This window comes from Musca autumnalis, unplaced genomic scaffold, assembly GCF_047663935.1.
Source record: "Musca autumnalis isolate F117 unplaced genomic scaffold, ASM4766393v1 scaffold_5, whole genome shotgun sequence".
NCBI lineage: Eukaryota > Metazoa > Arthropoda > Insecta > Diptera > Muscidae > Musca > Musca autumnalis.
This window is the reverse complement of record NW_027412088.1, coordinates 99,430,662-99,446,259: the sequence shown is the minus strand read 5'-3', so window position 1 is coordinate 99,446,259 and position 15,598 is coordinate 99,430,662.

The window sequence follows — 15,598 nt, the reverse complement described above, 5'->3', positions numbered from 1 at the left end:
AAGAGTTGCAACATTGGAGCCGGTATAGGTGAATTGTGGGCAACGGTTAAGTCACTCTCGAACCCTGGAAGAAGGGAAGACAAGACCTCAGTCACGTTTGGCGACGTTACGTTGACTGACCCGAAGAGTTGCGCAAATTATTTCAATCGACAGATTGTCGAGCACCCCTAGAGTGACAGGACGAAGAGAAGAGTATTACGTCGCATCAGATTTCTTCCTGCCGAGGAGGAACCACCACAGTTTACAACGGATGATGTTGCCAATGCCATCAGGAACGCTAAATCACCCAAAGCGTTGGGCCCTGATGGAATCTCCATGGTAATGCTGAAGCAGCTGGATGAGCCGGGAGTGGAGTATCTCACTAATGTTCTCAACTTGTCGCTATCCACCCTCATTGTTCCCGAAGTCTGGAAAATGGGCAGGGTGGTCCCACTACGGAAGCCCGTCAAGGATGACAGCAAAAATGAATCGTACAGGCCGATTTCGCTTTTGTCGCCCGTAGCAAAGACAATTGAGGCCTTAGTCCTCCCCAGTATCAGAAACAGCACGACAACTGCGCTGCACGCCATTACCACACATATTTGTCAAGGACTCAACCAGAGATGGCCGTGCGATAGAACAGTGATGGTGGCGCTTGACTTATCAAAAGCCTTTGATACAGTCAGGCACTCCACGCTGTTTGAGGACATTGAGCAGACAACCCTCCGGCCAAGCTTGAAACGTTGGATAGTCAATTATATGTGTAGACGCCAGTCGTACGTGGAATTCAGGAACAAGAAGTCCAAACCCCGTAGAGTGAAACAGGGAGTTCCCCAAGGTGGGGTAATATCTTCGGAACTGTTTAACCTCTACCTCTCCTGTATTCCTCCCCCTCCAGACGGCATCGAGATCGTAACGTATGCGGATGATTGCACGATCCTGGCGTCGGGTACCTATCCTGATGACATCTGTGAGAGACTGAACAACTATTTAACCGATCTTACCACCTTTTCCATTCGAGGAATATACAGATTTCCGCCATAAAATCATCAGCCACTCTGTTCACCACATGGACAGCGCAGTTTGGAAGAGAATTGAATATCGTGGTCGACGGTAGCAGAATTCCGACCACAAACTGCCCCAACATTTTACTACACATTCGACACTATTTTCACTTCAAACTTGCTAGAATGCCGTCCTGAGAACAGCAACAGGGTGCCTCCTCAAATCTTCAGTGGACCATCTACATGAGGAGGCAAAGCCAGTAAAGCAACACAATGAGATGCTTTCGTTGCAGTACCTGCTTGGATGTTACCGTGTGAGCCATCCCAATCACCATCTTGTACGTAGGCCCGACACATACAGGCAGATCAGGAAGGATATCCATGCTCTAGAGGGAGAGGTCCAACGATGCAGGAGATAACCCCTAGATCAACAAGCGTATCAAGCAGGTTTAAATAGTATTCACACGGATGCAGTTGCCAAGGCCTTAAGCAATTACAGTGTGAATAAAGTCCTCGAAATACATCCCCCATCTATTGCAGCAGAGGAGCGTCAGCTGCCACGACAAACTAGAGTAGTGTTGGCTCAACTACGCTCGGGATATTGCAGTCGCCTAATTCTTATTGGGCGGAAATCGATAGCGCCGTACAAGGCATCTGCCCAGTATGTGGCATCGATGTGTGGCAACCCTACCTCAAAACTACGTCCATATTATGCAAAAATATTTTTGCAGGAAAGGATAACAACTCTTGATATTTTTGTTTTACAATAGTTCCATTCGGTTTAAAATATCAAAAGAAACAAAAACAATTTTCATGGCTTTACCTAATTAATTGCGTGTGCGTTCAAAAAAAAAAACAAAAATAAAATACATGTATTTGTTTTTGTTTTCAAATCATGGTAGAATAAGAAAAGGTAGCAGCAATACACAGCTGACTGAATTGGGTTGTAACGTTAGTGTCAAATTTCATATGACATTTTATACATTTATTTCTATTTCGATGTACATTAGGGACATATATTTTTTGAGAAAAAAAATATATCATTCGGAAAAAAACCATTTCCCAGAAAGACTTCTTCATATCAATGATATGTAACCTCCTCCAAGTTCGAACGATAAGCCGCGCAGTAAATCCCCGCTTGTAGAAGCGATACAACGTTTGTTAATATGTGAGGTATTTTGTTAAAATTTAAAAAAAAATAAAGCCCTAATAAACATGTGCTTCTTTGATTTCTAAAACAAAACATTGAAACAGCTTCTCCTTTTTCTATGAATTTCCAGCGACCCCAAACTTTTCTGCAAGAATTCTACTTTCTGCGAGAATTTATGCATTTAGTGGAATGATGTGCAAACATAAAAATTGAAAATGTAACGAATTTTCATTCATGTTTTCCAAAATATTCAACCAAATGTGAAAAATTATTAGTTTTTTAAATTCCAATAATTTATAGACATTTCCTTGTTTTGTTTACAAATACAACTGGCAGTAACGTTACAAACAAAAACAAATTCCTTTGTGGTTGTTGTTGAAGTTGTATTTGTTGTAGTATTAACTTTACCTTGTATTTGTTCTACCATGTTTTCAAATTTGAAATACATGTATTTTGTTTTTTTCGAACGCACACGCAATTAATTAGGTAAAGCCTTCACACATTTTCGGAAACAGCAGGTATATACTTACAAAATATTGCTCGATAACTTTCTGCAATTTTTCTTGCTTGAGAGAGTAAAATTCACTGAGAGAAGTTGCTGGAACTAACTGAGTAATTATTTCTGCGAAAGTTATCGTACAGACCTAATCACAGAAAGCTGATTTGTTTTTTTGTTTCATAAAATGTACTTAAATTAAAAAAAATCGGTTGCTGGACAAAAATCATGACATTGAAAATTGACCGAATGACTGACTGATAGCAAATATGTACATACATATGTACGCAATTGTAATTAAATGCTACTGCTATCTTATATAATGACCCTGAAAACAAACGTTTTTTAAATATGTACATATTATTTTTCTTAATAATTGCATCTTAACCTGCATATGAGATCAGACAATTATATTATTGCACCACCTTGGTGCAATGGTATGCACACCCGCCTTGCACACACATAAGGTCGTGGGTTCGATACCCCGGCCAGGCAACATCAAAACACTTTTCAACGGTGGCAAAATACCCTTCAGTAATGTTGGCGACATTTCCTGAGTATTTCAGCCATGTAAAACTTCTCTACAAAGTGGTGTCTTAGACACGCCGTTCGGACTCGGCGATAAACTGTATGTCCCATATCATTGAGCTAATATGAATCGAGGTGCACTCATTGATATGAGAGAAGTCTCGTTTGTCCCTTATGGGATGTTTGTGGAACAATTATTATTAATAAATAAATTTAATTATTGTAAATAAAAATATATGATATCTGTTTAATAATTTAGTACAGTTCACTTCGTATGATTTTGTATTCAAAATATGCGACTATTATTTCCCAATTTACGCCCAGTTTGAGTAGTATTTGATTAAAACAAAAAACAATAAGTTCCAAATCAACTCAAATTCATTCCGCCTTTGAAACAATCCTATTAACTTATGTTCCAGTTTTGAACCTCACAACATGTACTTTATGGATATGAAAGCATCTATTTATATACATACATATGTATGTATATACTAATCGCATATTAATCAACCAATTATATTATTTTTACAGTGTTTTTATTACAGTGTTTTATTTAACTTGCTTTGGTGTGTGTTTAATTCAAATCTGGTAACTCATTTTTAACACGGTTGCAGTTGACCAATCGAACTAAAACTTTGCACAGTTTTCAGATTTGGATGACAATACACGAATATGAAATCAAAATCAATATTGGTCCATTTTTACACTATTTTGCAGTGTTTTATCTAATTTGCTTTTCAAATCTGGTAACTATTTTTTCACATAGTTGCAGTTGACCAATCAAGCTTAAAATTTTTTACACATTTCAGATTTGGATGACAATACATGAATATGAAATCAAAACCAATATTGGTCCATTCTTACAGTGTTTTTACAGCGTCTAACTCAACCCCCTTTTCAAATTTGGTAACTGATTTTTAAAACGGTTGCAGTTGACCAATCGAAGTAAAACTTTGCACACTTTTCAGATTTAGATGACAATACGTGAATATGAAACCAAAATCAATATCGGTCCATTTTTTCCTATAGCCCCCATATAACGGTACCACCCGATTTCCGGTATTTTGCTTTTCAAATCTGGTAACTCATTTTTCACACAGCTGCAGTTGACCAATCGAACTAAAACTTTGCAAACTTTTCAGATTTGGATGACAATACATGAATATGAAATCAAAACCAAAATTGGTCCATTTTTACAGTGTTGTAAAGTGTTCAATTTAACATGCTTTTCAAATCTGGTAACTCAGTTTTTTTTTTTTTGTAATTGACCAAGCGAACTAAAACTTTGCACACTTTTCAGATATGGATGACAATACATGAATATGAAATCAAAACCAAAATTGGTCCATTTTTACACTGTTTTACAGTTTTTTTTTTTTCTAATTTGCTTTTCAAATCTGGTAACTCATTTTTCACACAGTTGTAGTTGACCAATCGAACTAAAACTTTGTACACTTTTCAGATTTGGATGACAATACAAATAGGGGTCCATTTTTCCTGTAGCTCCCATCCAGCGGTATTTTATCGTCATTTTAAGCCCGTATTGGCTGTTTTTGACAACCAGGGTTTCCAATGGTACAGAAACGTTCCCATTAAAAATTGTGGACATAGGTCCAGGTTTTGGTATAGCCCCCATATAGCGATTTCAAGTGTTTTAAGCATTTTATCTTAATTTTTAGGCCGAATTGGCTGTAACTTGGCATCTGGAGTCCCCAATGGTACAGAAACTTCCACACCAAAAATTGTTGACATAGGTCCAGGGTTTGGTATAGCCTCTATATAACGGTACAACACGATTTCAGGTATTTTAAAGTTTTTATCTAAATGTTCGGCCTAAATTGACTATAATTTTGTTCTCAGTGGTCAAAAAATGTATTTACTAAAAAGATAAAAATAAAAAATAATTTAAAAAAATTAAGTTTCAGTGTTTTATTTAGAAATGCACTTAAAACTAGAAAATAATTTGTCGCTTAGCCTCAATAAATATATACTTTCTTATGATGGAATCTCTCAAATAAAACGCTTGCATTTAAATTATAAATGGTGGCAAAATTAAACGGCAAGCGTTTTATTTGAGAGATTCCATCATGAGGAAGTATATATTTATTGAGGCTAAGCGACAAATTATTTTCTAGTTTTAAGTGCATTTCTAAATAAAACACTGAAACTTAATTTTTTTTAATTATTTTTTATTTATCATAAATTTTTAGCTGTTTTTTCATATTTTCATCGTTATTAAATATTTCACTTAGTTATTTTAATTTATTACTTTATTTTATTTACTTTGATCTTCATTAGTCACAGAAAACGTTAGATCCACAAACTTCAAATTAACGCCCGAAACACACGATAATTTTTGAAATGCATCTCGTTCTTCGACGGTAGGCAATGTGCGGCGGCATTCTAATCCGTTCATTTCAATGACAAAAACAATACTGAATGTTTCAAAACTTTCGGCTAACTTATTCAAACTTTTATAGCAACAAACATGACAGAGATTTGAATAAACGACGCTTCGTTCTTTGTTTCCCAAAAATGCCATGTCTTTTATTAATATATTACTCAAAAACTTGTACAAATTGAGACGGTTTCTTTTTGTATACTAAATGCAAAATATGCTAAATAATACTCAAGAAGACAGCAATAATTTGCATTAAGATCTGCATTTATTATTACCCTTACAGACGACTGTGTCTGAATTTACGAAACGGCTGATTGCTGGTAAACAACTGTTTTGTTGTTGTTTGCAATGCAAGTTGTGCCTCAGAGCATATGCAATATGCTCTCTATCTCTCTTACATGTATATTACAGTGGGAAAATGGGGAATGGATTACCTTTGTAATCGAGAAAGGAATGCAAATGACCAAAAAATTGCACATTGATTACCCACTATATTCCCAAATCTAATGGTAACGGACATGGTCCGTGTTAACAATAATGTATTTTGGTATCAATAAACCATAGTGTTTCTGCATTACCTTCTCGTTTGCCATTGCTTTCATTTTCCTACTGGGAAGAGCTCTCTTTCACAGTATTGCCATATTGAAAGACGTAATTCCCTTTAAATTCAGTTTGATTTTGTGCATTAAGAATGTGGTTAATGCAGGAATTAATTTTAAATAAGGCAGTTAATGCAAATTAACGCTGCCGTCTGTGTAGGGTATTATACGGTGAATAAGTGTATTACTTTGATTTATTTTACATATGAGCACTTTTGGTTCGTGCTGGGATAGAGGTGAGGTGCCAGAACCTCATCCACCCACCACATGTCAACATCGGTGAGATGTGATGGATGTAGGGCATCGGTGCACTTCCTCTGGCCTTAGTAACACCCAAGATTACTTCGATAAGTATGTTGAAGCTTGTTGTGCCAGTGTGTCTCCAACTTCGTCGGAATACGAGACCCAGCATCTAATACCACACATTGTTGTCTAGCGGCCCGGAAATGTATTATTGATCGCATCATTTTAATCGCAACAGTCTCCGCAATAAGGTCAGAGAAATTGTGAACTTTATGAGTCAAAAAAAAAAAAAAAACTTTATGGTCGCCGCGAAACAAAACTCACCGCCACCTGTAACTTGCAATGTTGCGATGGTTACAATCATGGTACAATAATGTATAAGGTAGGCCACAGCTAACAGCTCCTGAAGAAGAGTGTGCTACGCCGTAAAACAAGAGCCCTCCCGAGAGACGAGGAGGTACCACCACAATTTACGATTGACGTCATCCGGAACGCGAAATCATCCAAAGCGTTCGGCCCACACGGAGTATCATAGGTAATGCTTAAGCAACTGGATGTACGCCTAGTTGAGTATATAACAAGTGTCCTCAACCTATCGTTAGCCACCCATATTATACCAGAAGCTTGGAAAGTTGGCAGAGTGGTCCCGCTACTGTAACAAGGTTAGGATGTCAGCAGAGGTGAGTCGTACAGGCCGATTTCCCTCCTGTAGCAAATGTTCCAGAAGCACTACTCGTCCCCATGATGAGAAGCGGTTTTCCAGTTGCCCATCATCAACATGGATTCCAAACAGTCATTGTGGCACTTGACCAATCGAAGGCATTCGATACCCTGAACAATGCCAAGTGTTGGATAATAAACTATATGTGCGGACGCCAGTCGTTTGTGGAATTTAGAAATAAGAAATCAAAAACCCGTAGAGTGAAACAGGGAGTTCCCCAAGGCGGGGTGATATCTCTAGAACTGTTTAACCTCTACTTTTCTGAAATTCAACACCCTCCAGAGCGCATAGAGATCGTAAAGTATGCGGATGATTGTACGATCTTGACATCGGGTCCTATGGTCGATGACATATGTGATAGGTTAAATGCCTACATAGCTGACCTAGTGTAGTTCTTCCATCTATTGACTTAGTGCAGTTTTACCATCTGAGGAATATGAAAATATCCGCAGATAAATCCACTGCCACACTGTTCACCAATTGGACTGAAATGAGGCACCCACTGAACATTTTGGTCGATGATGTACTGACTCCGACCACTAACTACTCCAAAATATTGGGTGTAAAGGTGTGAACAGAATGAAATACGCCGCTTTTTTCACGCTCACTTTCATGTAAAAGATTAAAGGCCAAGTACTACCTAATTCAAATGCTGCCTAATTCATTTGAATTAGGTAGTACTTGGCCTTTAGTCTTTTACATGAAACTGATCGTGAAAAAGCGGCGTATTTCATTGTGTTTCTACCTTAACGGTCGATAGCATCTTTAAGTCGTCCACCCAAGCCACTGCTATTTGCGATAGGATCAGAAGTGGGAACAATGTCCTCAAATCGCTGGCCGGCAGCACTTGGGGCTGACAAAGAAGCAATAGACCAGCCTGGTAAGCTAGGCGGTATGCAAATGTTAGCGCTACGCAGTGGAAGAAAATTCAAACCTGTCAGAACTCTACCCTTAGGACTGCAACAGTGTGCCTCCCTATGACGCCAGTGGATCATCATCATGAGGAGAATAAAGTTTTACTGGTGCATCAACACAACAGGATGTTGTCGATGCAGTTCCTGATTGGGTGTTATCGCGGTGAGCAATCTTGTTACAAATTAAGGAACGGCTTCATTCACCCAGGCACGTCAGGAGAGATCTTCATGATTTAAAGAGAGAGGTCCAAAGGTATAAACCCAAACGAAGATATATGCATTGCTACAACCACAACTAAACGTACTGTGTTATTCTCTTTCAAGAAGTCATTAAATAACACTATGCTACAAAACATGATAGCAAAATTATTCAGGGATTCTCATGTACCAATTCAATGGGTATTGGATTGGTGTTTTAGGTAACTTCTTTTTTATACCCTTCTCCAAATAAGTTTGTCGCCATTCCGTTTGTAACTCATTGTGGTATTCAAAATGAAATATACAGTGACTGTCATTGGAAATGATGCAACCTGAAATAAAAATGTAAACATTGATAACTTAGAAACGAGTTGAGATTTTTTAAAAATTCAAAAAACAATTTTGTTGTCTGAGAAGTTGTCTTTAAGATGGCATACAAAAATATTCCGTTTACAGTACAGTTATACTAAAAATTTACCGGGAAACTAAAAATGATGCACCACTATATTCAATTAATAATTTCCAAATTTTTCGCTTTTTATGCCATTTTAGTAATCAGTATGGTAAAATAATTGGCTCCCTATCGTTTTCAGTAGTTTTGTCAATGATTCCGACAGAAGGAATGATGTTCCTGACGCAATTGTGGCATGATGGTAATTAGTGTCCCTTTATAAGCAATTTGCCTAGAAATTTCTAGTTTTTGAAGATAATTTCCAACAAATGACTATGAAAAATCAGTAACGGTCATGCCTAGAGTGCGTACAAACAATTTGATGATATATGGAAAGTCCTGTATCAGTCAGGCTTGCCCTATATTATACTAGTCTTTAAAGACGTTGTCCTGATAGATGTAAAAATCAGGACATAGAACAAAATTTTTTGCACTTTTCTTTTAAAAAAGGTTTCAAGAACATTGTTAACAATATCATGATCACGTTTGCTTTATAAACACAAAAATTTCAACATCCTTTTTGGCTTGCAACACTATTTTAGTTTCTTGGTATTTTGGCAAAATTGATACCTATATTTCCTTGGTATGTAATACAAATAGAGATTTCATTTCTTTGGTGACTTATAGTGAAATTTAGCGGAGAACATTTTGTCTTTGACGTCATTCTTCTAAAATGATGCTTTGTATGACAAATTTGCCAAAACCCACATGAAGTACGACCTTAACCCTATAATGTATTTATAATTTTGCACATTTCTGGAGTTTAGGTAAGGTATAGAGTTTTGGTGAATTCTAGGACCTATAGTAGAAATTGATGGCGAACAAATTTGTAGAATATTTTGATCTGATACGATCTCATTTTATATGAGAAGAGACCAAAAAGACCCCTTTAATGACCGTCTAAGGGTTAAAAAACCCGAAAAACATATGAACCTAAGGTTATGTCTAAATCCAATAATTTTTGGAGTTTTGGCCAGGTTTTTTGGAAAATTGGCCTCTGTGCAGTGGTGATAGACTCAACATATTCGTGCCCAAAGTTTACATTGCTCTACTATAACTACAACATGACAACAACAGTGAAAATCAATAGAGAAACCCCAGCCAACAATTTTTTCCGATTTTTTTCCGAATTCGGAACGAAACTCTGCATAAGTTTCCGATTCTGATGCCGAATTCGTTCCGAAATCGGAACAAATTTGTGTGAAGGTGGCCACGAATTCGGAAAGTTTTGTTAAAAGAAACTGGAAGGAACATTAGAGTTTCTTTCCGAATTCTAAACGAATTCGCAAAAAAAAACTCGAATGAAAAGAAGGGAAATGTAAAGGGAATTTTCGATTTTCTGCACTATTTCGGAAAGAACTCTAAAAGAACATTCGATAATGGACAGATTCGGATACTTTTTCAGAATATCGAAACAAATTCTGATGTTTGAACCGAAAATCGGAAAATTATCGGATGTTTTATCCGATATTCGGAAAATTATCGGACGTCTGATCCGATATTCGGCAAAAAATCGGAATATTTTCGAAAGTTTTATCCGAAAATCGGAACAAATTCTGTTGATTTATACGAAATTCGAAAAATTTTCGGATGTGTGATGCGAACTTCTCAATAATTAGTTTCTTTATTTGTTGAACTTTATAAATTGTATTTTATAGAATTCATTATAAAACACATAAGGTTTCCATATCCCATCACGCTGTTCTTTATTTGGCATATCTAAAATAGAATTAACAATATTTATTATTATAAATAACTTTTTACAAAATGTGTATGCAAACTTCCCATTTTCATTTGTTCCGCTACGTCTAGCTTTAAGCTAGGGCAGATACGAGCTTCTTTGCAAAGACAGTATAGTGAGGGCGCACACTGAGTTGTTTTTGCATTTGCTTCCCTCTCTCACTTACAGTGTACGTGAATAAAAACAAACGGTAAACATCATGTGGTTGTTTTCTTCACCCATACATACGCACATACTAAACCATTGATGGAAATTCTTGGGCAACGCTGAGCTAGGGTCACACTACCCCAGTGTTCACCAGCGAGCCCGTACGGAGAGCAACTGAGCATACATTACCGTGTGTTTTGGATTGAAAGTTACGATAATTTGCTCTCAGTAGCAGCTCGCTGGTGAACACTGCACTAGACAAATATTTGCTCCAGCGGCAGGGAGTGTGTGTTTACCGAGAGCAATTGAGCATAAATTTCAATGCATTATTTACGCTCATTTGCTCTCAGTAAGCGCACATTGCCGGTCGCTAGAGCAAATATTTGCCTAATGTGACCGTAGTTTAACTCACTTAACTGCTACGATATAACTAAAAAACAAGCTACAGCATGCAAACAAAACAAAGAAATTTCCCTTGCGTTTATTGTAGACAATCAACTCTCAACCGAAGTTCGGGAATTTTGTTCGAGAGAAAAAGAAACGAATTAAAATTTCTTTTCAGATTATGTGCAGAGTACTCGGAAACTAATCGGAAAAAATCGAATTACAATTTCCCTTCAGAGTATGTGCAGAGTACTCGGAAATTAATCGGAAAGAAAACGAATCAAAATTTCCCTTCAGAGATTGTGCAGAGCACTCGGAAAAAAAGGTTACGAAATCCGAATTCTGACCGAAATCTATCCGATTTCGCTCCGACATTTCGTTCCGAAATTATGTCAACCACTTCATACAACTTTCGTTAAGATATCGTTACGGTTTCGGATCCGACATCAGACGTAGCGTCACGATGTGGGTACGATTGTTTTGCAGGGTGGTGCTATTATTTTTTCGCTTCTTTTTTTTTGACAATTTTTAGTTAAAGCTGCTAAAAACAAGTATGTATAATAATGTGAATATTACTTTTACTTTTTTATAAAAGGGGACACCTTGGGCTAAGAACGTAAGAACAACATTTGTAGAAACAACAATCTTCATTGGTTTTCATAATAACAAACAACTGTATGCTTGAGAATCTTCATTCTGTATTCTTCTAATTTTTCTTTGGGTAGCTACCCAGCAAACCAATCGTACCGATATCGTAACGAAATCGGAACAAATTTCGGACGTTACGTCCGATATCTGATCCGAAATCGTAACGATTTCTTAACGATAGTTGTATGAAGTGGTTGACATAATTTCGGAACGAATTGTCGGAGCGAAATCGGATCGATTTCGGTCAGAATTCGCAACGAAATCGAAACAAAATCCTTGGGAAATTCGGAATTCGAATTTCTTCCTCCGAATTTTCGTACAGATTTCTGAACGATTTCGGAATAATGTCGTATGAAAATCGGAGGTACCTTCCGAACTTTCGTAAAGGTTTCTGAACAATTTTGGAACAATTTCAATTTTGGAACAATTTCGAAGGAAAAAAATTTTTCTTTGATGCCTCTTTTTTATTGATAATTTTTTTTTTTATTGGAAGATTATAATTTCAATGATATCTAGTGATTTTCACTGTTGTTATCATTTTGTAGTTATAGTAGAACAATGTAAACTTTGTGTACGAATATGTTGAGTCTATCAGCACTAGCTTGAATTATTATATGTTGCATTTATATTTAAAATATTTAAAAAATGTATATGCGAATTTTATAACCAACCATTTTGTTTTTCGACAACAAACTAAAATGTTACTTTTTAGATATATACAAAAGGTGGTTGTTGTGCGAAGGGAAAATTGTTTCCGACATATCGATCCGAATTCGTAACGAAATCGGAAGAAAAACATTAGCAAATTCGAAGGGAAATTTACTTCCGACATTTTCTCCGAAATCGGAACGAAATCTGAACAAATTCCCCTACGAAAAATCGTATAGAAATCGATACGAAATCTGAACGATTTTGCTTCCGAAATTGTTTCGATATGTCGGACATCCGACATTTGGTTTGCTGGGTAGCTGTAATTTGCATGGCTTAACCAGCAAACGAATGTACGACTACGTAAAAACAAACTCATTAGCTTCAACACTTTTTTGTCTATTTTTTTAATTTATACAAATTACTTTTATAGCGACATGTTTGAGCTTTGCTCAAAATCATTTAATTTGGTCCAAATAAAGGCATATTTTATGGTATACTGTACAATGGTTCGTGTGCTATAAAAGTATGAACTTTAGCTTCGCCTAAGTATTTTTTTTTTCAATTATTATTTTTTAATTTAATGCATAGACATTTTTTAAATTAGAAGCAAAAGTTACTACGATGTAAACTAAAGTACGTTTCACCAATAAGCGTTGCTTCGAGATGTGCAGCTGGCATTTATATGTATATGTATGTATGTACATACATATCTGTTGTTTATAGCAATAATATCAAGTAATCATGAAAGATAAATATAGAATTAGTTATGCGAGCTTTTGCTTATTTTCTAAAACTGAACCTACCTGTTTTGCCGGCAATCGTACTTAAATAGTTTAATATTAATATCTGTATACAATACTAGCAAAATGCCCGCTACTTCGTATGCGGAAAGGGAATAGAATATAAATAAATAATATTTAATATGGAAATGGGGAACACTGATATTTAATTTCATTTTAGTACAGTTCACACCTTTTTAGTTAGAATTTCCAAAAAACGACCGCATCAATAACGGCCCATACTTTAAATTTCAGATTTATTACTTTACCCGTTTGCTAATTCAATTTCCAAAACTGCGATTTCATTTCGCAGATACACAAGAAAAATCGCATAGTCCTTAAAATTTTCGCTATTCAAAATGGTCATAGAAGTTCACGATTTTGGACTTAAAGAGTTAATTAAAAAATCCACTTCTGTCTATGTTTATCAACCGAATTAGTTGTACTTTCGGAATTTGTGTACCATATAGTACTTTTCCTACACATACATAAGAACGAATTTCAAAACTATCTCAATCTTCCGCTCCAAGTACTCCAGCTCCAAGTACTCCAGCTCTACCCGTTCACCCTTAACCAAATTGTACCGCATTTAGTACACCTCACTGCTCTTTTATATTTATAGATAAACATGGAACTAAGTAATATATCCAGGCTTCGGAACTATACATTAGCACGGTTAGTATCAGTGTTTTGTAAAGTCGTCGGTGTCATGCTTAAGTGTTCCATACGCCATTTTTTACTTTTTGAGATACAGGTGGTTTCTAGGGTTTTCCGGTATGCTCTTTCTGAATTTCTAGTCGGCTTTCTCCTATCTGCTCTAGTTTCCGAGATATCCATGCATCCACGCGACAGCTTAAATTTTTTCAGTTATGAAATTAATATTTCAAAAATTTACAAGTTTAAAAACACATTTCAAAAATCAGGACTTGAATTTTCGCTTTAGAAGTATTTAATTTGTTGAGACAAAGATGGAAAATTTGTTTGTCACTTTGTTCCATGTGATTGACAATATTTCACATTTGTGTCATAAGTGTGGATATGGAACAAATCGACAAAAATTCTTTTTTAAAAAAAATCTGTATAACTTTTATATTCAAATACATATTCCCCTATATTTTTGGAAATATGTTCTATATACTATTATTAATATTTTAAGTCAAAAATATAAATATTTTCTTTATTCAGCTCCAGGCAGTTATTACGCAAAACATTAAAATGCGATTATCTCAAAACGGGCAAATGGCGTATGGAACACTTAAGCATGACACCGACGAAGTGTTAACTGGTATAGACCCAGTGTTGCCGAATTTGACGATTTATCGTCATGTTGACGATTTTTTTGGCCCAAAATTGAAAAATGACGATTTTATGGTCCAAAATGACGATTTGTAATGTAAGCCAAAATTGCATGAAATAAGTGACGATAACTATATTTTGACCAAAATTTCACGGAAGACTTTAAGGAAATCATTGTCGCAAACTCGATGTTATGAGCTTTGTTAATGCTTTATAGAATTTCCACACGGGTTGGCTATATTTACGCCCATATCTGGAACACAGGTATTTTCACAGTTTTTGCAGCACCTTCGAATTATATCAGCTGATATTCCAAAGACGTATAGATATAAAGACTCGAACAAATGCATATTCCAAAAACATGTGATAATAGTTCCACATTTTGGTTACAGATGGCTACACAACTCACTGGAATTGATAACAGCAATGCCAATCGTTTTTGAGTCCCATTTCTCGAATGGTCAATATTATAAGATAGGAAAAGTCAATTGTGAAAAATTAACTGTAGAGGGAGTTAACCTCTGTTGCTACGATATCATAGCAACATTCTGTTAAACGAAAACTGTTACTCATTGGAATATTGACAAGAAAAACATTAAAACTCAGGTTTGACGGCATTCGCTTTTGATTTTTTCATTGAATGAACAATAAAAAAGAAAAGAAATAAATTTCAGCCACAAAACACGACGTTAATGTTTTCTGCCGCGAGGAATGGGAATCAAAAACGATTGGCATTGCTATACTAGTCATTAAACCCTTTACTTTTCATTCATGTTTTGCAGTTTTTCTAAAAATATTTGGGTTTTTAATAAATTTTTAAATTTTATATTTTTTCTGTCATAATTAATTTATTTCGATAAATTCTCTCATTTGTTAGAGATGGGACATATTTTATCGTCGTTCTGAGAGTAATTTAAATTGAACAAAGTACAAAAATCGTTGTTCGTTCTCAAAATTTTGTATGGGAAATGAAGTAATTATATCGTAATTTGGGGTCGAACAACGAATAGATAGCGAATTACCGTCAGTCTGAACAAGGCATAACCAAATTCGATGGTCACACTGTCAAACAAGCGGTCATTCAAAACTGGCAATATGTACCCGCTTTACCTTGCTGCATTACTGCAAACCTGATAACCATAGGGAGGAAAACTATAATCTTAATGCTGTTTTTATAGCGGTATTTAAGTAAAATTGGCTTAGATTTATTGCTGTGGTTTGTATATCTTATGTTGTCAGTCTCATTGACAAAACTATCAGCGAACAAA